Source organism: Stenella coeruleoalba, assembly GCF_951394435.1.
Source record: "Stenella coeruleoalba genome assembly, chromosome: 1".
Classification (NCBI taxonomy): domain Eukaryota; kingdom Metazoa; phylum Chordata; class Mammalia; order Artiodactyla; family Delphinidae; genus Stenella; species Stenella coeruleoalba.
The window spans coordinates 103,993,213-104,015,944 of NC_137169.1; the positions used below are offsets into that span (position 1 = coordinate 103,993,213).

Sequence of the window (22,732 nt, forward strand, 5' to 3'; positions counted from 1 at the left end):
CTTCCCGCAGTGAAACCTTTATTTTGAAACAGGATTCCAGAGCCACCACTGGCTAAAAAGACAAAAATAATGTTGTTAACTCTGTTTATTTTGCTTGGGATAAAGTCTCCTGAACTCATAACAAATGTCCTCTTGTTAGCAAATGGAAAGGTATAATTAAGACGGCTTTTCCACCACTTTTAACGAGCTTTCAGTTTCCTCTGTACCTCACTTTCTCATTTTTTTAATGAGATACCAATTTCCTCCTGCCCAGCACTCACAGATACTTTAAGCAATAAAACAGAGAGCTTTGATTTTCATCTTAGTGTGAAGTTTTGGTATTAATTTATTCATCTGTGACCTGCTCCACACTCTTCTTGTGCTAAATGGCCTGTTAATCTTTAAAAATTAACAAGGTATCTCAGGCCAAAATATGAACGAGAAAAGGGAAAAAAATGAGAGGAGCTTAGGGAATGGAAAGAAGGTTTCTGCTTAGGGTAGTGTGGAAACATTGATATTTTCATCCAGCTGCTTTCAACTTCAGCATCTTCTCGAAATACAGGCCCACAATGAAGACTTTTTCCTGGTTTCCTGCAACCTCTCTCCAATTAAGATCCAAGTGTAACCCAGTCTGCCCAAACTGGGAAGCTGGTTGGGGCCTGGCTGACGTAAATAGAGACCTTGCTCTGGGGCCATGAGCAGCAGGAAGCTCTTGGAAGATGTGTAGGTGGTGAAGGGCAGAGAGAAGGGCCTTCATAAAGGCTGTAGAATCAGCCCAGCCCAGCCTGCTGCCTGCCATCTGGAGAGAGGCAGCCTTGGCAGATTGGGCAGCAAACAGCTTATTTATGAAAAGTTTTTTTTTTTTTTTTAAATAACTTTGATAGCTCTTTAAGACTTTCAGAAATCCTGGAGCTGAGTACAAAGATTAGATTTGCACTCAGCAAAAAACTATGTACCTTGTTCTATATATGTCTCGCCTCTCCTTACCAAAAACCCCTGTTATGTACTGTGAGTTGGAAACATGTGACCCGATTAAATCAGATGAACTGTTTCTAACACAAAATGCACTTGCTTCCACTTTAATCTGTGATTGCACTTTTGTTTCTCCTCTGTGTAAACAGCTTTTAAAATCATCGTCATAATTATGCTTCATTTTAAAAAAACTGAATTATTGAGATATAGTTCACCTATTGTAAAATTTACCCATGTAAGGTGTACAATTAATAGTTTTAGGATATTTGGAAAGTTGTGCAAACACCACCATAATCTAAGTTTAGAACACTGTCTTCATCCTAAAAAACACCCCTCAATCCATTAGCAGTCACTCCCCATTTCCCACCCACCCTGCAATCCCAACCCTAGGCAACTACTAATCTCCCATCTCAATAGATTTGCTTATTCTGGACATTTCATATAAATTGAACCATATAATATATGGCTTTTTGTCACAGGCTTCTTTAAATTAGCATAATGTTTTCAAGGGTCACCCATGCTGTAGCATATATCAGTACTTCATTCCTTTTTCATAGTCAAATAATATTTCATTGTATGGATATAACCACATTTTATTTATCCATTCATCAGTTGATGGATATTTAGTTTTTTTTCTACTTTTTGGCTATTACAAATAATGCTGTTGTGAACACTGAAGTTTCTGTGTGGACATATGTTTTCAATTTTGGACGCAGTCAAATTGCCGAATCATTTGGTAACTCTGTTTAACATTTTAAGGAACAGCTTCTCTCACTTTACATTCACACCATCAAGGTGTGAGGGTTCTAATTTCTCTATATCTCCTCAAGACAAGACATTACTATTATCTTTGTGATGACAGTTATCTTAATGTGTGTGAGGTGGTATCACTGTCGCTTTAATTTGTCTTTCCTTAATAGCTAATGAGCATTCTTTCATGTCTTCTTTGCTTAGATGCTTATTCAAATCCATTGCCCACTTTTTAATTGGGTTACTTGTCTTTTTATTACTGAATTATAAGAATTCTTTACACATTCTAGATATCAGTCCTTTATCAGATATGTAAGTTCCAAATATTTTCTCCCATTCTGTGAGTTGTCTTTTCATGTTCTTGATGGTATGATTTGCATCACATAAGTTTTCAATTTTGACAGGTTGAATTTACCTATTTTTTCTTTTGTCACTTATGCTTTTGGTGTCATTTAACATTCAAGGTCATAGAGATTTATTCTTATATTTTCCTCCAAGAGTTTTATAGTTTTAATGCTAACATTTATGTCTATCATCCATTTTGAGTTAATTCTATATTTGCCAAGAAGGGGTCCAACTTCATTCTTTTGCATGTAGAAATCTAGTTGTCTCACCAATATTTGTTGAAAAGATTATTCTTTCCTCACTGGATTGTTTTGGTACCCTTGTTGAAAATTAATCACTTACAAACAGAAGGGTTTATTTCTGTACTTTCGATCCATTCCATTGATCTACATATCATCTATCTTTATGCCAGTACCACACTGTCCTGAGTCCTGTAGCTATACACAAGTTTTGAAATCATAAAGTGTGCATCCTCCAACTTTGTTCTCCTTTTTCCATTTTGGCTATTCTGGGTGCCTTGAATTTCCATGTGAATTCTGGGATGAGTTTACCAACTTCTTCAGATAGGGAAGCTGAGATTTTTTACAGACATCATACTGAATTATGCAGGTCAATTTTAGGAGCACTGCTATTTTAACATTATTAGATCTTCTAATCCATGGACACAGGATGTCTTTCAATTTATTTAGATCTTTGAACTTTCTTCAATGATGTTTTGTAGTTTTTAGTACAAGTCTTGAACTTCTTTCCTTAAATTTACTAAGTATTTTCTTCCTTTTGATGCTATTATAAATGGAATTGTCTCATTAATTTCATTTTTGAATTGCTCATTCCTTCTGTATGGAAATACAATAGACTTTTGTATAATGATCCAGTATCTTGCAATCTTGCTGGACATGTTTCTTAGTTATAAAAGTTTTTTTAGTGAATTCCTTAGGATTTTTTCCATCTATGATCCCATCATCTACAGAGGTGGTTTTATTTTTTTCCTTTCCAGTCTAGACACCTTTCATTTCTTTTTCTTATCTGATTACCCTGACTAGAATCGCCAGTACAATGTTGAATAGAAGTGGTAAGAGCAGACTTCTCTTGTTCCTGATCTTTGTTGTGTATCTTTCATAGAGGCCCTTTATCGGTGAAGAAGTTCCCTTCTACCCCTACTTTTTTGAGTGATTTTACAAGGAGGGTGCTGTCTTTTGTCAAAGGCTTTGTCTGCATCTATTGAGGTGATCATGTGGTTTTCATCTTTTTTTCCATCAATATGATGTATGTATGTCACTGATTTTTGTATTCCTGGAATAAATCATGGTGTATAGTCCTTTTTGAATGATGCTAGATTTGGTTTGCTAGTATTTTGTTGGAGATAATTGAACCCATATTCATAAGGGATATCTGTCTACAATTTTATGTTCTCATTATATCTTTGCATATTTTTAGTATCAGGGCAATACTGACCTCATAAAATGAGTTAGGAAGTATTCCCTCCTCTTCTGTTTTTCTAAGAATTTATGAACAGTTGTATTAATTCTTTGAATGTCTGATAGAATTCACCAGCAAAATGAATATGGGCCTGGGCTCTTCCTTCTGGGAAGTTTTAAAATTACTAACTAAATATCTTCATTTTTTATAGATCTGTTCACATTTTCTATTTCTTCTTGAGTCAGTTTTGGTAATGTGTGTTCTTCTAAGAATTTTCCATTTCTTCTAAGTTATCTAGTTCATTGGCATACATTTATTCATAGTACACCATTATAATCCTTTTCAATCTTTAAGGCTGGTCATGATGTCCCTTCTTTCATTCCTGATTTTAGTAATTTGTTTCTTTTTTTTTCTGGGTCAATTTAGCTAAGTATCTGCCAATTTTGTTGATCTTTTTAAAGAAAACCCTTTTGTTTTGTTGATTTTCTCTATTGTTTTTATATTATGTATTATGCTCTACTTTTAATATTAGTACCCTTTAGTTTAAAACATACACTCATACCTAGCCACTTTCAATTCCTATCCCAGCTGTCCTCTTCATTGATATCCTGTACTCCACGTCACCCAGGCTGATGTCACTTGAAGAAATGTGGGTTACACTAGTAGTCATGTCCCATTACTGTCAGTCCCTCAAAACAACCACACAGCCCATCTGCACTAAACAAAAGAAAAGAAAGAACTAAGGGAGAATTGGGGAAGACAGACTCACCACTTTTTTTGGTGGCTTTTGTTCCATGACTTTCAGAATTGCTTCCTGTGTCTTGTTCCTTAACTTTATACCTGACACCACTTGTTTGATAAACTGATTCAGCTGTTGTCCAACACTGGGAATGCCAAATACCTGGCATGCATACCACCTCTGTCCCTTGCCCATGGAAGATACTGATAATCTTATCATTTTTTCTAAACTCAGATGTGGCCTTACAGTTCTCAACACAGGGATATTCCACATAACCACTACCAACACCTATGGCGCAGTGATTGTAATCCTAGGCATTTATACAATATAAATACATATATATGTTAACCAAAGACATATACTAGAATTATCACATCAACATTATTTGTAATAGCCCCACAGAGAAAACTACCAAATACTCATCAACAGTAGATTTAATACATCAGTGTGGTATCTTTACAAAATGGGCTACTATACAGCAATGAGAATGAACACTCTACAACTACTTTGGACAATATAAATGATGCTTACTAACGTAACACTGAACCAAAGAAACCAAACATGAAATAATACATATTGTAGGATTCCATTCATAGATTAAAACCAAGCAAAACAAATCTATGCTATTAGAAGCCAGGATAATTGTTACCCTTGGGAGGAAACTGGAAAGAATCACGAAGAAGAATTTTCCACCTGGAGGATGGAAAATTTCTCTTTCTTGATATGATGCTCAGTGTCACCCAGAGTGTACTGAGTTTGTGAAAAATCTTCATCCTGTAGCCTTGACGTAAGTATTTCTCTGTATGTGTATATATTTAATAACACGTTTTTAACAGTTTGGTTTACTCATCTCCCTAAGCAGATAGAGAACTTCTCCAGTTTTCAGAACTATGTTTTTATTTCATTGAATCTCCTTCGGATTTAGGCCAGTGATGGAAACATAACAGAAACGTGTTTGCTTTACTTATTTGCTATTCCTGCTCTACATTTCAAGTATTCCAGTCCCACTTCTTGGTATCTGGCCTGTATCTGATTCTGTAATTATCCTTTATCCACAAGGTACAATAGTTCTGGAAAATTTTGTAACTTATTCCAACCCAGGTTAACTCTATGGTGTCCCTACTCACATTCTGGTTCCGATTTTTGATACCTCAACTTTCTCCCTTTGCTGTCAGACATTGATAAACTGTGGGGGTAGGACTACTCCCTGGGAACCTAGATTGGACAAATCAATTTAGAATACATGAAAGAAGAAAATTTATTGGCACAGGAACTTGTGGTGTATCTAGAAATCATACCAGTCACATGCTGTTCAGCCCCAAAACAGAAAACTTTTTAAGTACTCTTAAATGCTACAGATATTGCCATTCACATGAGTAGCAGTACCACTCTCAGTAGCTTTTGAAATGGGGCTTCAATGTTTATGACTGTTATGCATTCCCTTGGAGGTTGATATAATTATACCTAAGTTTAGAACAAGCTCAGAGAGGTCAGTTTGGTCAGGTAATATAGACTGAATTATGTTGTGATGACAAACAACCCCCAAATCTCACTGACTTATAACAACCATTTGTTTTTGCTCAAACTATATCCATTGTAGACCATCTATAGCTCTGCTCCACCCATCTTCTGCCTAGGACACAGGCTGAAGGAATGATATTTTTCAGGGACATTCCTAGTCTTGTGGTAGAAAGAAAAGAGAATATTGTGTTATAGCTCTTACACTTTTTTTCTCAGAAATGGCACACATCACTTCTGCTCATATTTAAGTGGCCAGAGCAAGCAACAAAACCAAGCCTAACACCAACAGGGAAAGGATATATCATCCTTACACATGGGAAAACAGTATTTATAATAATAACAACCTACCACAGCAGTAAAGCTGAAAGGAAGACAGGGATGTGATCGCTCCCTCCGTTAGTTTATAAACAAATGGGAATAATAATTTACATTTCATATTTTTATACTCTCAATTTAAGTTCTGGTATTTTTAGCCTGAACAATTAGGGTGAGAACAAAGACTAGACATTAGTTCAAAAGAAACCATCTTTGCTGCAACCTTCCCTTGACCTTTTCAGAGTCATCCTTCCCACACCCCCACATAATGTGGAAAGATGGAGGCAGGTGTCTTCCTCAAACCATCTGGTTGATGCAAATGGGAATGTGTTCATTGATGTACCTGGTTCCATTTATAGAACTATCCTCATCTAGCACAGGTATGCTGTCTGAAGAATAAGAATGATATGATAATAGAAGACAGACCATCCTAGACTCTGCCCTCCACTTACAGAATGAATGAGACAGTTACTATTTTCTGAAATTGTCTAAAGGTTTCCTTTGGGAAAAAATAGTGGGGAGGGAGGGATGACTAGAAAGAGCACAAAGGATTTTTGGAACAATAAAAGTACTCTCTATGATATTATAATGGTGGATATAGGTTAGCATACATTTATCCAAACTCAGAAATTACAACACCAAGAGTGAACCCTAATGTACAACATGGACTCAGGTTAATAATGATGTTTTAATATTGGTTCATCAACTATAACAAACGTGTACCACTCTGGTAGGAGGGTGGGTGTTGACAATGGGGGAGGCTATACATGTGTGGAGGTAGGGGGCACGTGGGAGATCTCTCTACCATCTGCTCAATACTGCTGTGAACCTAAAACTGCTATAAAAAATAAAGTCTATTAAAAAAATATGGAAACCTTCCTAATTCTTGAAAAGCCTGAACAGAAGACCACAAAATGCCTAGAGACATGCTCCCTAAGTCAGAGAGTGGCTTTTGCCAACAAGGCAGGAGTCTCCTGATCTCTCATAACAGAACTGGTCAGTACTGCATCCTCTAGGGAGTACTACAGAATGTAGATCACCAGTCAGATAAGCATAGTTCAACACAGAGAACTTCTTAGTTGGTTGGAGTAAATGAATTGAGCTACCACTGTTCTAACTAAACAGATCAGGCTCCACCTCAAAGCTGCAGAAACAGCCAGGTGTCTAGGCTGAAGGGTGCTGAGTGAATCAGTTGGATTTCATTTCCCCTTTGATTCCAAGCACAGGAAAGGTCTGTCACTGCTGGTCACCGTTTGTGGAAAAGAAAGAGAGGGTGGGGGTTGAAGAAGGAAAAAGGAGGCAATGCAGCACAAAGCCCATCCTTAAATTCCTCTGAAAGGAGGGTGGCGAATGAAGAGACGAGGAGGAGGGGGAAAATTATAAAAACAAATGTGTGCCCAAGATCCATCTGGAAGCCAGATACTCAGTGTGTGGGCAAAAACTCTCTTCTGTCCCAGGTGCTGTCTCTGGTGGCTGTGTGGCTCAGTCTGCCCCTCCCTTTCCCCAAACCACAAGCCATTCCCACTCCTCTGCAACTCCTCCAAGACACATAGCTTAATGTCTGAAAAAAATGTTCTATGAAAACCAACTAATATCATTATTTTCCCTACCTATTGTCTCATGAAGAGGATTATAGATGATATAATCATGAGCTGTTGGAATGTGAAGGGACTTTAGAGAGTAGCAGTCATAGAAGAAAAAGGGATAATGACAGATGTGACTTTCAATTCTGACTCCCATTCATGAGCTAAGTAAACAAGTTACTTAAATTCTCCAAAACTCAGTTTTCCTAATTTGTAAAATGGTGACGAAAACAATATCATCCTTATTCTTTCTTCATTCATTCATCTATCTGTTCATTTAACATACATCTATATAGTGTTTACTACATACCAGATACCATGCTATGAGGTAGGCATATGGTAGAGAACCAAGGTATGGGTCTTGGCTTCACATAGCTCTTGGCTTCATGAAGTGTACAGTGTCTCTGCTGGGGAGGACAAACATCAACAATCACATGAATAAATAAATATATGTGACATGAAGTCAAAAGGATCTCTGGGGTAGCAGCATTTGGGCTGAGACTATGAAGGATTAGTAGGAATTAATGGAGTGAAGTAGAGTAGGAATATGGCAATGTGACATTTTTGGCAGAGGGAACAATCTGTTTGATGGTGCTGAGGAAGGAACGAATGAGCTTCCATAAACAAACAAACAAAAAAACAGTATGAAGAACATGAACAAAATGAAAATAGCACAGCCAGGTAGAGCTCAAAGGAAGAAAGGATGGGTAGCCCTGTGGACCATTTAATGGATTTTGAGCATTACCTGAAGTAAATAGGGAAGCCAGAAAAGGGTTTTAAGCAGAGGAATGATTATTAAATTATGTGTGTAAAACATCACTTTAACAGCTATTTCATAAAATTTTTTTATGAAAAAGCACACAGAAAGTGTGTTTCTGAAAAAAACACACAAATAGTCTCATTTCTTCATTTTTAAGATGAGGAGTCATAAAACCTCAGAATGGCCAAAGAGAATAAGAGTATGATCATACTGAGTCCTGAAATAAACTGTTTACTTGGATTGATTTTAAACAAGAAATCTACTGGGGTTTAAATAATTGATGGTGTTTGAGAAGAGATTATCTATTTGACTTTGAATCCAGGAATATTCTCTTGGAATGGCCCAGGGGTGATGGCATTAAATCCATGGAGAAAATATAATCCTTACATAGGGCATTACCTTGCAGGCAGTTTACCAAAACACCCACGAGATACCCAGCTAAATTTGAATTTCAGATAAACAACACTCTTTTAGTATAAGTATGTCCCAAATATTGCATGGAACATACTTACACTCAAAAAAAATTGTTGTTTATCTGAAATTCAAATTGGGCATCCTGTAATTTTATTTGCTGAATCTGGCAACCCTAGAGTCTATAGGGAGCATCAGTCACATCACTCATAACATTACTTGCTGGTTTTCAACTTTTAGAATTGCTCTATGGATGAAATACCAAATACTCAATATTCACAGATCAGAATGTAAATTTTAAGAACTTTTCACTGTAAAAGAAAAGGCATATGGAGTGGAGGGTGAGTGAAATGGATGAAGGGTTTTTTTTTTTAAATAAAGAAAGGCATACAAGACAGAAGATGGGGGACAGAGGAGAGTGAAGAAAGGTAGAGGTGAGGTAAGGGCATTGATGTCTTTATCTTAGGTAGAGTGCAGTTGAGTTATTGGTAAAAGTTGATGTGTATTGCATGATCCATCTATTTCAGTATTCTTTGTGCCAGAAAAAGTTGTAAGAGATTTTATTTATCATAGTTAACTTAAAGCATAGATACCTTATTGCTTCTGAGTGGCCTTTTATTTCATGTACTTTCAAAGCCTGGTTTGTACCACCTTAAGAAAGGAGAAGTACCCCCAACTTTATTAACTGCTATATAAAATAGTTCGCTAAAAGTCATCTTTATCCAGTACGGTTGGGACCAGTAGTTAATGTGTTGGTCAAAAAAGCCAGTTAAAGTGAGAAAACATAAAAAATGATATACACATACCTTATGCATTTTGTTATAATTTAAAACATGTGAATGACTATTTATGTGTCAATCTTTTGATGCAGGGCCAAGACCTTTACTTTGAGTATGAATCCCTGAGTATGAGTTCTGTGTCACCAAAAAGCAACATCTCTCATTTCCATTTATAGTTTCTATAAAATGTAATGAGAATTTAAGTACACTTTTAAAGCAATCTGAGTGCAGAAACCTTCTGTGTTTTTACAAAAATTTCCCCCATCTTCCACACTGCTGTCTTGCCTATAGCAGTTTTTTAAATGATTTTACTGAATCTTTCCAAAGCATTTAATGCAATTTCTTGTAGAAAAACAAAAAAAAAAAAACCTTCTTTTTGCATTCATGTTCCACTGATTTTAATACTCTTTCATCACATTATAAAATTATATAACCAATAAGATAGGGATATATTGGGCCAATTTTTATAGTAGCATAGAAAAATCTACTACTACTTCTTTTTCTTTCTTTCTTTGAACTGAGGTGAAACTCACATTTTGCCTCCAAGGCAGTGGAAATAAAACAGTCAAATTATTTTGGCAATTAAGTCTTCTTAGAGGCCATACTACTGGGAGGTAAGAAAAGAGATTAAACAATTCTGAAGGCCAATTTCACTCAAAGTTTGCACCATGATATGTGTACTGATGTCATTATTCAGTTTCTCAAAATGTGACTTTTTTTTTTAATACAGCTGGTTCTCATTAGTTACCCATTTCATACACATCAGTGTATACATGTCAATCCCCAACTCCCAATTCATCACACACGCACCCTCACCACCCACTTTCCCCCTTGGTGTCCATACGTTTGTTCACTACATCTGTGTCTCAATTTCTGCCCTGAAATCCGGTTCATCTGTACCATTTTTCTAGGTTCCACACATATGCGTTAATATACAGTATTTGTTTTTCTCTTTCTGACTTACTTCACTCCGTATGACAGTCTCTAGATCCATCCACATCTCTACAAATGACCCAATTTCATTCCTTTTTATGGCTGAGTAATATTCCATTGTGTGTGTGTATATATATATATATATACCACATCTTCTTTACCTATTTGTCTGTCGATGGTCATTTAGGTTGCTTCCATGTCCTGGCTATTGTAAATAGTGTTGCAATGAACATTAGGGTGCATGTGTCTTTCTGAATTATGGTTTTCTCTGGGTATATGCCCAGCAGTGGGATTGCTGGATCATATGGTAATTCTATTTTTAGTTTTTAAAGAAACTTCCATACTGTTCTCCATAGTGGCTGTATCAATTTACATTCCCACCAACAGTCCAAGAGGGTTCTCTTTTCTCCACGCCCTCTCCAGCATTTGTTGTTTGTAGATTTTCTGATGATACCCATTCAAACTGGTGTGAGGTGATACCTCATTGTAGTTTTGATTTGCATTTCTCTAATAATTAGTGATGTTGAGCAGCTTTTCATGGGCATCTTGGCCATCTGTATGTCTTCTTTGGAGAAATGTCCATTTAGGTCTTCTGCCAATTTTTGGATTGGGTTGTTTGTTTCTTTAATATTGAGCTGCATGAGCTGTTTATATATTTTGGAGATTAATCCTTTGTCCGTTGATTCATTTGCGAATATTTTCTCCCATTCTGAGGGTTGTCTTTTTGTCTTGTTTGTAGTTTCCTTTGCTGTGCAAAAGCTTTTAAGTTTCATTAGGTCCCATTTGTTTATTTTTGTTTTTATTTCCATTTTTTATTTTCCTAAAATTGTGGTGCTTCCATGGAAAAATTTTATATTTCTCTTGTAGCTTGATTATTTCTTCACCTCCTTAAGGGTGGCATATGGGAAAGAGGAATAACCAATTTTTTCAGAGCCTAAGAAAGTTCCTAGGAAGGTAAGTGGCAGGTTATACTGTGGCTGAATTTTCAGAAAACTTACTGTATTCTCAATTCCTTCAAGAAATCTATTTTCATGAATGTGTAATCTTACTTTCCAGGCTATATCCAGCCGGAATGCTACAATAGAGACACAGTCACATTAATGAAAAAATGCTTCTATTTAGTTTTCTTCACAGAACTGTAGCAATCCTTGCCTTATCCTTCTAAACCAAGAGGGTCCATGTCTCAAGCATAAAATTCCTTTTTGTGTCTAGAATTAAATTCAGTTTCATAAACCAGCTTATAGTCCCAATTTTTCTTATCCACAAATATAATGTTTTCCATTAATTTCTAGAACCGAAGGTTAAATTGTAAATTGGGCTGTTTTCCTTATGAATAATTTTCAGTAAAGCCAAATTTTTGCAAGTAACTGTTTTTTTTTAAGATTCTTATATGGATTTTCTGTTTTAAAATGTTCCTTTAAACCGAGAAAAGAGATCCATTGTTGGAATGATGGATTTTGCTTTTTGTTAAAAAAGACAGAGCGCTCAGGGTGGGGTCTGGTCATTTCCTGCCCAAAACACAACTGTAAAGATCAGTCATGTTAAAGGCCTAAACAACCTGACAAGATCCCTTTAAAGGCAATAGCAAATAAAGGTGATTCCCAACAGGGAGCTTAGGGAGAGGTAGCTGGGTTTAATTCTCCCTTAATGAAGAGGCAGTTTCTCCTACTGGTAACACTGCCTCAATACAGGAGCCATCAGAGCAGGCCAGGACACTCCTCAGGAAAGCATGTTTCCCTGGCTAAAATGAATGGACCTTGGTACAGACTTAAAGCACTCCAAGTCTGTTGAAATCCTACCCTTTCTTACAAACTCAGATTAAAGGCTACCTCTTTCCTTGACTGAACAAGTCTGAATTGACTTTCCTTTTCTGAAATCCCACTGTATTTGCTTCTATTTATTTTAATTCAATTAGATTGTACTTTAATTTTATTTTTAACCAATCTGACCTCCCCAGTAGATTATAAGCAATTTGAGGAAAGGATCCTGTCTCATTTGTTATTGTAACTCCAAGGCATTATGCTAGGAACAAAGGATATAGGATAAGACCTAGATGCATTAATTCTTGAGATCATAGTCTAATGGAGGAGAGTAAAATCTCTACATAAATGTTTGAAATGCAATTTGCTAATGGTTATGTTACAAGGCAATATGGAAACAAAGAGAAGGGAAGAAACTGATTTTGTTTTGAGACTTAGTATTCAAAAAATAGTATTACACACGAGTGTGTGTGCACACACTATCTCAGCTAAACTAACTGCATGAACTTCCAATCCTGAGATGCACCTATATATACATAGAAGCTTGGGGTCTGCAGCTGACATATTTTTGAATTGTCTGAAGAGCCCTCTACTATCCTTCTCTGGAAAGTAACACTTAACTCCCACTTCAGGCCATATTTCTAACTCTCTGACCCCATCCCTTAGCCACAGGCAACTGGCTGAGGGGAAGGATCTACCTCAAGGTGGACCAATCCAACATGGAGTACTGAATGTTGTGGTGCACTGTATCCATCATACCTACCAACACTTCTCATCTTATGCTACTCTGGGTACACCCATAACATGCATAGGTCTTTACACCTGTGCTGAATAAAAAGTTACATCCTGGCAATGAACTTTGTTAAATAAATCAATGGGATCAATATCAAAAATTTACTGAACCCACATACTTATGGTCAATCAATCTATGACAAAGGAAGCAAGAATATACAATGGAGAAAAGATGGTCTCTTCAACAAGTGCTGCTGGGAAAACTGGACAGCTACACGTAAAAGAATGAAATTAGAACATTCTCTAACACATTTTATTTGTAAAAATAAACTAAAGATGGATTAAAAACCTAAATGTAAGACCAGAAACCATAAAACTCTTAAAGGAAAACATAGGCAGAACATTCTATGACATAAATCACAGCAAGATCCTTTTTGACCCACCTCCTAGAGAAATGGAAATAAAGCAAAAATTTAAAAATGGGACCTAATTAAACTTAAAAGCTTTTGCATAGCAAAGGAAACCACTGACAAAACGACAAGACAACCTGCTGAATGGGAAAAAATACTTGCAAATAATATGACAAATAAGGGTATAATATCTAAAATATATACACAGTTCATACAGCTCAACATCAAAAAAACACAAACAACCCGATTAAAACATGGGCAGAAGACCAGAATAGATATTTTTTCAAAGAGGATATGCCGATGGCCAACAGGCACATGAAAAGATGCTCAACATTGCTAATCATCAGGGAAATATAAATCAAAACCACAACGAGGTATCACTGCACACCTGTCAGAATGGCTATCATCAAAAAGAACACAAATAACAAATATTGGTGAGAATGTGGAGAAAATGGGTTGGTGCAGCCACTGTAGAAAATAGTATGGAGGTTTCTCAAAAAACTAAAAATAGAACTACCATATGACCCAGCAATTCCACCCCTGGGTATATATCCAAAAAAACCAAAAACATTAACTTGAAAAGATACATGTACCCCGATTTGGTTCATAGCAGCATTCTTTACAATTGCCAAGAAATGGAAGCAACCTAAGTGTCCATTCACAGATGAACGGATAAATAAAATGTGGTGTATATATATTATATATAATATATATATTATTTATAAATAAATACACACACACATATACATACAATGGAATACTACTGAGTCATAAAAAGGAATGAAATTTTGCCATTTGCAGCAACATGGATGGACTGGGAGGGTATTATGGTAAGTGAAATAAGTCAGACAGAGAAAGACAAATACTGTATGATATCACTTATATGTGGAGTCTAAAAATTAAAACAAATGAATTTAACAAAACAGAAACAGACTCACAGATACAGAGAACAAACTAGTAGTTAGCAGTGGGGAGAGGGAAGGGGGAGGGGCAATGGATGGGGAGGGGGTTAAGAGGTACAAACTATTATGTATAAAATAAGCTACAAGGATATATTGTACCACACAGGGAATATAACCAATATTTTATTATTACTATAATATACAGCCAATATTTTATTTTATAACTATAAGTGGAGTATAACCTTTAGAAAGTGAATCACTATACTGTACACCTGTAATAACTTACATAATACAGTACATCAACTATACGTCAATTAAAAAAAGTGAAAAAAACAAAAAAACCCACAAAACTTTACTGGGAAAAGTCCTTATTGAATACTTATTTATCAGTGGCTGTCAATCAGTCAATAAAGGACAAGTGAGATATAGTCCCTTCCAGCCTGGACAGTCATGTAGAGAAATAATTACAGTACATGGAAAGCTAGCAGGCAATAGCAGCAGAGAGAAGGTCTAGCTCTGTTTAGGTTCTGATCCTCTGGCTTTATGCTGCTCTGAGTTTTGCTGATCTCCTAGGCACAATCACAAACCAGGAAAACGTTTTAAACAAGATTTTGGTGTTTTCCCCCCTCATCGAAATGTAGTAAAAGAAATCTGCTTAATGTGAGTTCAGGTTAGATTCCACAGTCAAATGTATTGTAACCTTTCTCTGTTTTTTTCTCTTCATTTTGGGTTACTGAGCATAAGCTAAATAACTCGTCTGTTCTTTTAGTCTGGAAACCAAGTCCTTGTGGGTTGCCAGTCCTAAGGGACAGATCTCCAACATGGAAACTCTTGAAGGGGGTGGTATCACTCACTGAGGGGTCCCCAGTTGGGAAACTCAGGGATGACAGAATCTTTTTCTGGTTTTTATTCCTCCATTTGCCCTGTTTTATTGCCCTGTTTTATGCCTCACTGAGGCAGCTGGGGTATGTGTGTAAGCAGCTAACAGGGGCAAAAGCTGGCACTGAAAGGAACTACTTCCAGGGAGGAGATCCTGTTTCCACCATTACCACTTTCCTAGGATTTATTCAGCACCCAGGCTCCAGAAAGATTTATGAGCTGCTCAAGACATTTATGTTTGCTTACTGCTGATCATTAGAAATTCAAGGATGAGAACTGGATTGTTAGCAGTCAGGGAGCCCTCTGTTCCAGGCCCGTGGGCTCTACACCCCACTTAGGTTTATCTCTCTATGCCTGCCTTCACAGCTTCCCCTGAGGCATATGCCACAGATTTCCTCCTGGGCTTTACTGTACTTGAATTGGCCAAAATTTAGTAAATGTGCAACAAATTGTAAGAGCTAGAAAATAACCACATAACCTGTATAAGAACTCCTATTTGTGAAGTAGTTTACAGTTTACGAGGTACATTCACATACATTATCACCTAGTTTCTTGGTTCATTCAACCACTCATACATTCCTATACCATATATTTACCAGACACCAAATGTGTACCAAGAATTGAGTCTTGCCCTTATATTTTACCGAATAGAGAATACTGTTTAATTTCTGTGGACCAGTGTTCAATTCTGTGAAATCTATTTATTTAACGTTTTTGAAACACCTAGGCTGTGCAAGGCATTATGTCTGGTATTACGAGTAGTATGTGTAGAAAATATCAAAATCAATAAGTTGGGATAAAGATAATAAAGATACGATTTAGTGAAGGAAACAGATGTTACACAAACAAAACGAAGATATGCAATGGGGTTGGGAGAAAGAATGGGATTAAATAAGGAATCCCAGCTCTTAGGTTTCAAACTGGAACAAAGCCTGATGTTGAGGCGTGGCGGGACTCTTTCCTATTCTGACTAGGAAGCACAGTCAGCATTAATCCCATCCAAGTCTAGTGGAAATGGGGTTATGCAAAAGAGCTTCTTTTAATATGAAGTGTTGGAGTAGAATAATGGTTTTAAAAACTGTACTCCATGAAACGCATAGGTACTTTGTTTTGCTGCTACTACATACTAGAGCAGCTTTGCTTTTTTCCTTTATTCACTTTGAACTTCAGCAGTAAGCTTTAATTTGAATAAAGGGTTCTAAAGTTAAAAAAGAAAGAAAATAGGGCTTCCCTGGTGGCGCAGTGGTTGAGAGTCTGCCTGCCGATGCAGGGGACACGTGGTTGTGCCCCAGAGCGGCCAGGCCCGTGAGCCATGGCCGCTGAGCCTACGCGGCCCGCGTACTGAAAAAAAAAAAAAAAAAAAAGAAAGAAAATAAATAAAAAAAAAACTGTTGGAAAAGCGACCCTCTAACATCCTGTGATTCTGTTTGTTACTAGTACATTAGCACATCCTTGTAATATTTAAATTTTAATAAGAAAAAAATGATTTCAGACATCACGCTAGAGAAGATATGGGGTGGGGGAAGGGGGTTGCTGAAAACTTCAAATCCCTTCCTCTGAACAACCAGCCTTGCGGCCCACGTTTATTCAATCCTGACTCCAATTTTACACACTTAACAATTTTTAATGGTATCAAGATATATTAAGATATACCTTACCTTAGGTCAGGATAGAACTTTAACTTCTCTTAATTCTCAAAGTTCCTTACATCCCCTACTCTACTTAAGACACTGAGAAATTTTGGAAAGCACAAACTCCTGCCCCAGTCATTTAGGAACGCCCAGTTTCAGCATTTCCGCATCCGGGAACCCAGAAACCTAAGACTCATGGGAGGGCGGGGCGTTCCCAAGATGGCAGTCCGCGGGCCGGGAGCTTTTAAAAGTGCGGGCCCGAGCTGTGCTCCAAGCGAGGTGCCCGCAAGAGGCTTGCCGTTAGAAGCCGTGTCTGGGACATCCCCCGTGTATGCACTCAAGCCTTTTAAAGATATTGGGAGATGTGAATGTGAGCTTTCTCGGATAGTATATGAATAATTCATTTAAGGGGCCATCAGGACGTCATGGAGTTTGAGCGTGGACCGTTCCCTGGCAGAGCAGAAAGCCTCCCAAACAGCAACTGCAGACTGCATGCTGAGTACCAGCGGGTAAGTCTGTTACCGAATTAGACGCTAGACAAGCGAGATCCTCCTCCTGGGAGCTCTTGCAGACTCGAAGTCCCCCTGGAGGGGTTCTTGAAGGGTGTATGGCTCAGGTTTGCGCTGCCAATAACAAAACTGAGTTTGGTGCTGTAAGGAACGGCACCAAGAAACGGGGGAGAGCTTAAACAAGCTTTATTTGGGAACGCTCCCGGGCAAGGTTCACTGGTCCGAGAGAAAGGGGCCAGAGAAGTCGCGCCCAGGTGAGGGTTTCGGCAGAATTTATAGGGGAAGAAGGGAAAGGGGTGTGGTGAATCTGGGAGGGCGCAGGGTATTCCTTATTTGGTGGTCTCTTCGGGTATCGTGGCAATATCCGGTGCCGGTTGCATCAGTCTTGGGACCGTTAGTCCCGCCCCTCGAAAGGCGGGAAGGCTGGGCCGGGTGGAAAGTCCCCAGGTCAGTTCCTGGAACTGGGTGGTCCGGAAAGTCTTCAGGTCAGTTTCTGGAACCGGGTGGTCCGGAAGGTTTCGGTCTGATGCAACCTGTGAGTCTGATTGCGTTCCCCTGCCTCGGGCCAGTTGGCCTTATAGGTGCAAGTGAGATGGGCTTTTATTCAGTGGCTGGAGAAGGGGAGCTCATGCTCCAAAGGCACCTCATCTTGGAAGGGAGGAAACCCGGGTACTTATAAGGGGTAAGAGGTAGGTGTATTTCCAGAAGGTGGGGAAGCGGGCAGAGAGTTCCAGGGCAGCCAGCGCATGTGCAGTGCCTCAAGCGCCCTTGCACACATCACAAATTGTGCCTAGCAGTGTGCAAATCTCCTTTGGGTGGAGAGCTTAGCATGGTGGGAATCAGAGGTACCTTTTACTGCCTCCAGGTTTCAGCTGTGGTTCCAGTGGTCAAGTCAGAGCAGGTTCAGTTTGGTTTTGTTGCTGGCTTTTGTGGCAACCTGTTAATAGGACACAACTAGCTTGCATGGTTAAAAAGTTTATGCACCTGGGGCCTGGGCTGCATAGCAAGGGTAACAAGTTCAGTCCTGAACCTTCTGGAATGAGGGAAACGTTTATTCTCTGGAACCAAGTTTAGCCTCATTTTCATGTTCTACATAGTTTTTCTGGGAGAACAGTATACATTTTGGCTTCCACTACGTTCTGAACCTTTGACAACCAATAGAAATTTTAATCTGGATGCCCCACAAATATGCAAATACAAATGTACAAAAATTTAATATCTGCTTTTTTTCAATGCAAACTGCTTCTCACTCTCCTTTAGAGACCAAACATTAGTCTTTAGAGGTAAAAATTTCTTCCTTCTTCCCTTCACCCCAGCTCATCTATTTAGGCACTAACACCTGGTCATTCTACCTCAGCCATGTCTCTGAAATCTTCCTCTTTTACTTTATTCGTTACTTAAATTTGTATTGAGCGCCACAGGGCTTGAATAAGACTCAGCCGTTTTTACTGATGATTATGTGAGTCCTGGGATATGCTCTGAAAATTAGCAGTTGAAGTCCAGTGTGAGATATGGTTCAATAGCATGGGGTGCTCTGGGAGGGCAGAAGAGGAGGTGTCTCTCTTTTTTTTTTTTTTTCTGGTAGCAATCCCAGATTATGTGGATGTTCAAAACTTCGTGAAATAAAACTAAACTCAAGTGGTGGTATGTGTTTTCAGTCTTGAAGGATGAATTTGTCAGACAACTGAAGGGATGCCATTCTCGGCCAAAGAAATGGCACGTCTAATATAAAGAAGCATTAGCGAGAAAGAGCAAGATCATTGATAGAGTTGGAGGGGAAGTAGTTGGAAATGGGGCTGGAGAAGTAGGCAGGATCTCGTGTTTCTTGTTAACGGGTTTGGACTTTAAAGCAAGGGGACACCACACAATAATTTTAAACATGGAACAGAATTGACCAAATTCATCTAAAATGGTATGTGTGTCAGTGGGGGGTGGGGTGCAGGGGGGAATGTTAAAATAGTCTAGGATGTCAAAGAGGCAGTGTGTTTCAGGAGGATTTTTCAGTCAGGCTCCTTAAGACACTGGTAATAAATAGGATGGGAGTAGTGGAAAGGGGTGAAAAGTTTGGAGGAGGCGCTGGAGTTTTCTAACTTCGTCATACAGGTAAGTGGACCACTGCCTTAGTAATAATGCCTGCCTCTCTTGCTGATGTCATGGCAATAATCTTCTAACTGATCTACTTGCCTTTGATCTTTCCATCTTCCTCACTGAAGAAAGAGGTAATTTTCCTAAAGTGATCAGACGACCATCCTACATAGGGCCCTGGATTGATGCTCATTGCTTACAGCACTAAGACGTCTAAACTCCTTAGCTGTTGTCTTCTACCCACCATTCCACTTTCACTCCTTGACACACCCTTTGAAATCCTCACCATACAACCCCAGCCACACTAAGCTGCTAAATGTGTCCCACGCATGGTCTGCATTCTCCTCCTCTGTGTCTGTACACATGTTGTTTACTAAGGAAGTTCTGATTCCTCTCTCCTGGTAATGCCACCTATGTTGTAAAGATCTTTCTTCCTCTCCCAGGCATAGTAGCTCACACGTTCTCTTTGCTCTCCATTCTCTCTCTCTCTTTCTCTCTCTTTTACTTTTTTTTTGCAACTCTTTTAAAGTGAACTTCACATAATACTGAATTATTATATCTGGATCTGTTTCTCCCACTGTCTTCTGCAGTTTGAAACTATTATTCAGTTATATATCCTGTTCTTATTATGGTTTATAGAAGGTGCTTCATAAAGTTTTTTGAGTGAGTTTAAGAGCTATCCCTTTAGAACTTTCTTTTCTGTGATTGCCCACTATCACCACTAAAAAAGAGGGAGGAGGGAGAAGAGAAGCAGCAGCGAAGAAAGAAAAAAGCAGCATTTTCCCTTGGATAAACATCACATTGGCGAATAGGTAGCAGGCTTGAGAGCGGAGGAAAGATTCTTTTAAAGTCTAGACTGAACAGCGTTTCCTTATGAAAGCCCGAATATTACAAATGGGGACTGCTATAGCATGTCTGGAGTGATCAGAGAGTTGGCTTGTACAGAGACTTCTTATTCCTCAGGACTGTGAGAGGATGTATTTGCAGGCAAAAGAGTTTCCCCTGCTCAGTATTTGAGTTTGGAAAAGTTATTTGTTTAAAGGCTTTGGGTGGGTGGGTGGGTGGGTGGGTGTGTGTGTGTGTGTGTGTGTGTGTGTGTCAGAGAGAGAGAGGGGAGGGAAAGGGAAGGGAAAGAGGGGGAAAGTGAAGTGTGAATGAGCATGTGATTTTTCCATTTTTTACAGATTAATTTGTGAGTACATTTGCAAATCTGTTTTGTATGCATTTGCATATTGTTTCCATGTGTTTATGTGGGCGTCTTTGTTTATGTGGGAGTGAACTATATAAAAATATGTGGTTTTTCTGTGTGAAGTAGTTCAATAGAGTAATGTGTATATGTGCATGTAGGTAGCAGACCAGTGTACTAGGTTTCTCTGTGAGATATTGTGAATTTTGAAGGCATGCTTATAAATATATATCAGATTCTATCATTATATTAAATTTCAACATGTAGTAATTCTCTCAGTAAGGATTTACAAATGAACAACTTTCAGAAGTAATAGATATTAAACCCATACAATAATGCATGCATAAATCTTTGGGTTTTTTTCAAAACTGTGAATTTTGCAGAAAAGTATCATACACAGAAATTGTAGAAGCTGGAGAAGGTGCCAAAAGAAGATGGTTTCCATAGCTTCTGGATTCTTTGGGTGGGATTTGGGTAGGGTGTTCTATAACAGTTAATGACTGTTGTCCTGCACGTGCAGTGGTGACTCCAGCCCATCTCTTTGCTCACCTGTGTACTTCTAAAATGAACCAGTGACAGTGAGGAAGAGCTTGAACTAGTGGCCATTTAGGACAGGAGGCTGATGTGAGTCTGTAACAATGCGTAAAAGAAAGAGGGCAGCGGGCTTTGGAGTCATTTGGAACTGGGTCTAAATCACAGCTTTGCCACTTCCCAGCTGTGTGGCTTTGAGCACCTGACTCCACTTCTTCAAGTCTTAGTTTCCTCAACTATTCAGTGAGGTTAATAACACCTACCTCACCTTTAAGGGTGGTTGTGAGTAAAATGCTTTATGTGGAGTCTGGAAAAGAGGTCAGAGTTCAGCAAATATTAATGCCCTTATCAAAAGGAGTGATCAAAATGTAAAATAATGCACTGAAAGAGAAGTGCTCTCTTTTCATTTCTCTGAGATCAGCTACGTACGAAGCCAGGTGTGAAGATTCTGAGCTGGATTAGCTGGGAGGTGATTGAGAAATACATTAAGCCAGGTTGGCTGAGAACAATACTTTACAGGGACTAGAGCCCTGAGAATGATGAAGGGTGGAGAGGTACCTAAAGGAAAAGGGATTTGAGCAGAAGCATTGCATTGTGAATAGGCTGCCTAGGGGAAACAAAAGAAAATTTGCCTAAGACATGAATAGGAATGTGCTTGAGCTGTCTGAGCCTGGGATTCAGCAAGTATCTTGATATCTGCAAAATGGAGCCAATGTGAGCTCAGCATGGTACTTAAGGCCAGTATCATATTTAATCAATTGAATCATTAATTACCTTGAGGAGAATGAACACTTGATTTCTAATTCATGTGTAGTTTAAAAGGAGGAATGCAATCCATATGGTTCTGATTCAATTACATCTATATCATCAAAATAGAGTGTCTTTTTTTTTTTAAGTGATATCGTGGCCAAGAAATTCAATGAGCCTTTTTAACAAGCAGTTTAAGCCTTATTTCTTAAAAACAAGAAGTCATATTTGACTTTGGGTAAGCCAGTTCCCTCTGGACAAATTTCAGGAATGGCTAGGTTTTGGACACCTGCAAATTCTAAGTTGGTTTCAATCATATGGAAACCAGGTTTTTGAACTTCTGAGCAAACTCTCTCAGATCAGGGGAGCGGTGAACATATCGCTCAACAATTAAGCTCTTTGCAAAATACCCTCCGGCTGTGTATAGTGATATGTTCTAGAAAAGCTCTGATTCTTTCTTGCTGCTGCCTACCTACTGTGCGGTCTCAGGCAAATCCCTACCAGCCGGTCATTTTAATTCCACCAGTCCCTGGAATTCTAGGAGTCTCATATTTTTAATGCTCTGCTAAGGTTCTTTTCTGTTTCAAAATGCAGTGTTTCTGTAATTCTGTAATCAGCACACGTTTAGAATCACTGCATCAAGGTGCAGTTGCAAATCTAGGTTGAAATACTATACTAGAACTTGGTAGCTGTTCTGTACTGGGACTTATTCGGTATTTGACCTTGGGTAAATGATTAAAACTCTAGGCCTCAATTTTATCATCTGTAGTCGTTTGAGATAATATGTACTAAAGGGCCCACCACAGTACCTAGTTCAGAGTCATCACATGTATCTTTATTCCTTTGTTTTCCCC

General features: G+C 38.4%; 2 long non-coding RNA genes across 3 annotated transcripts in view; one reads left to right on the forward strand and one right to left on the reverse strand.

Annotated features, from left to right (window-relative positions):
* Positions 1 to 17,682, reverse strand: part of LOC307197904 — an 85,367-nt gene extending 67,685 nt beyond the window's left edge. The window contains exon 1 of the long non-coding RNA XR_013831536.1: positions 16,848 to 17,682. This is a non-coding gene — a long non-coding RNA (uncharacterized lncRNA). The remainder of the gene's footprint in view (positions 1 to 16,847) is intronic.
* The window catches only part of LOC307197920, a 165,334-nt gene continuing 159,832 nt past the window's right edge, over positions 17,231 to 22,732 (forward strand). For both annotated transcript variants that reach the window (XR_013831550.1, XR_013831551.1), the window contains exon 1: positions 17,231 to 17,329. This is a non-coding gene — a long non-coding RNA (uncharacterized lncRNA). The remainder of the gene's footprint in view (positions 17,330 to 22,732) is intronic.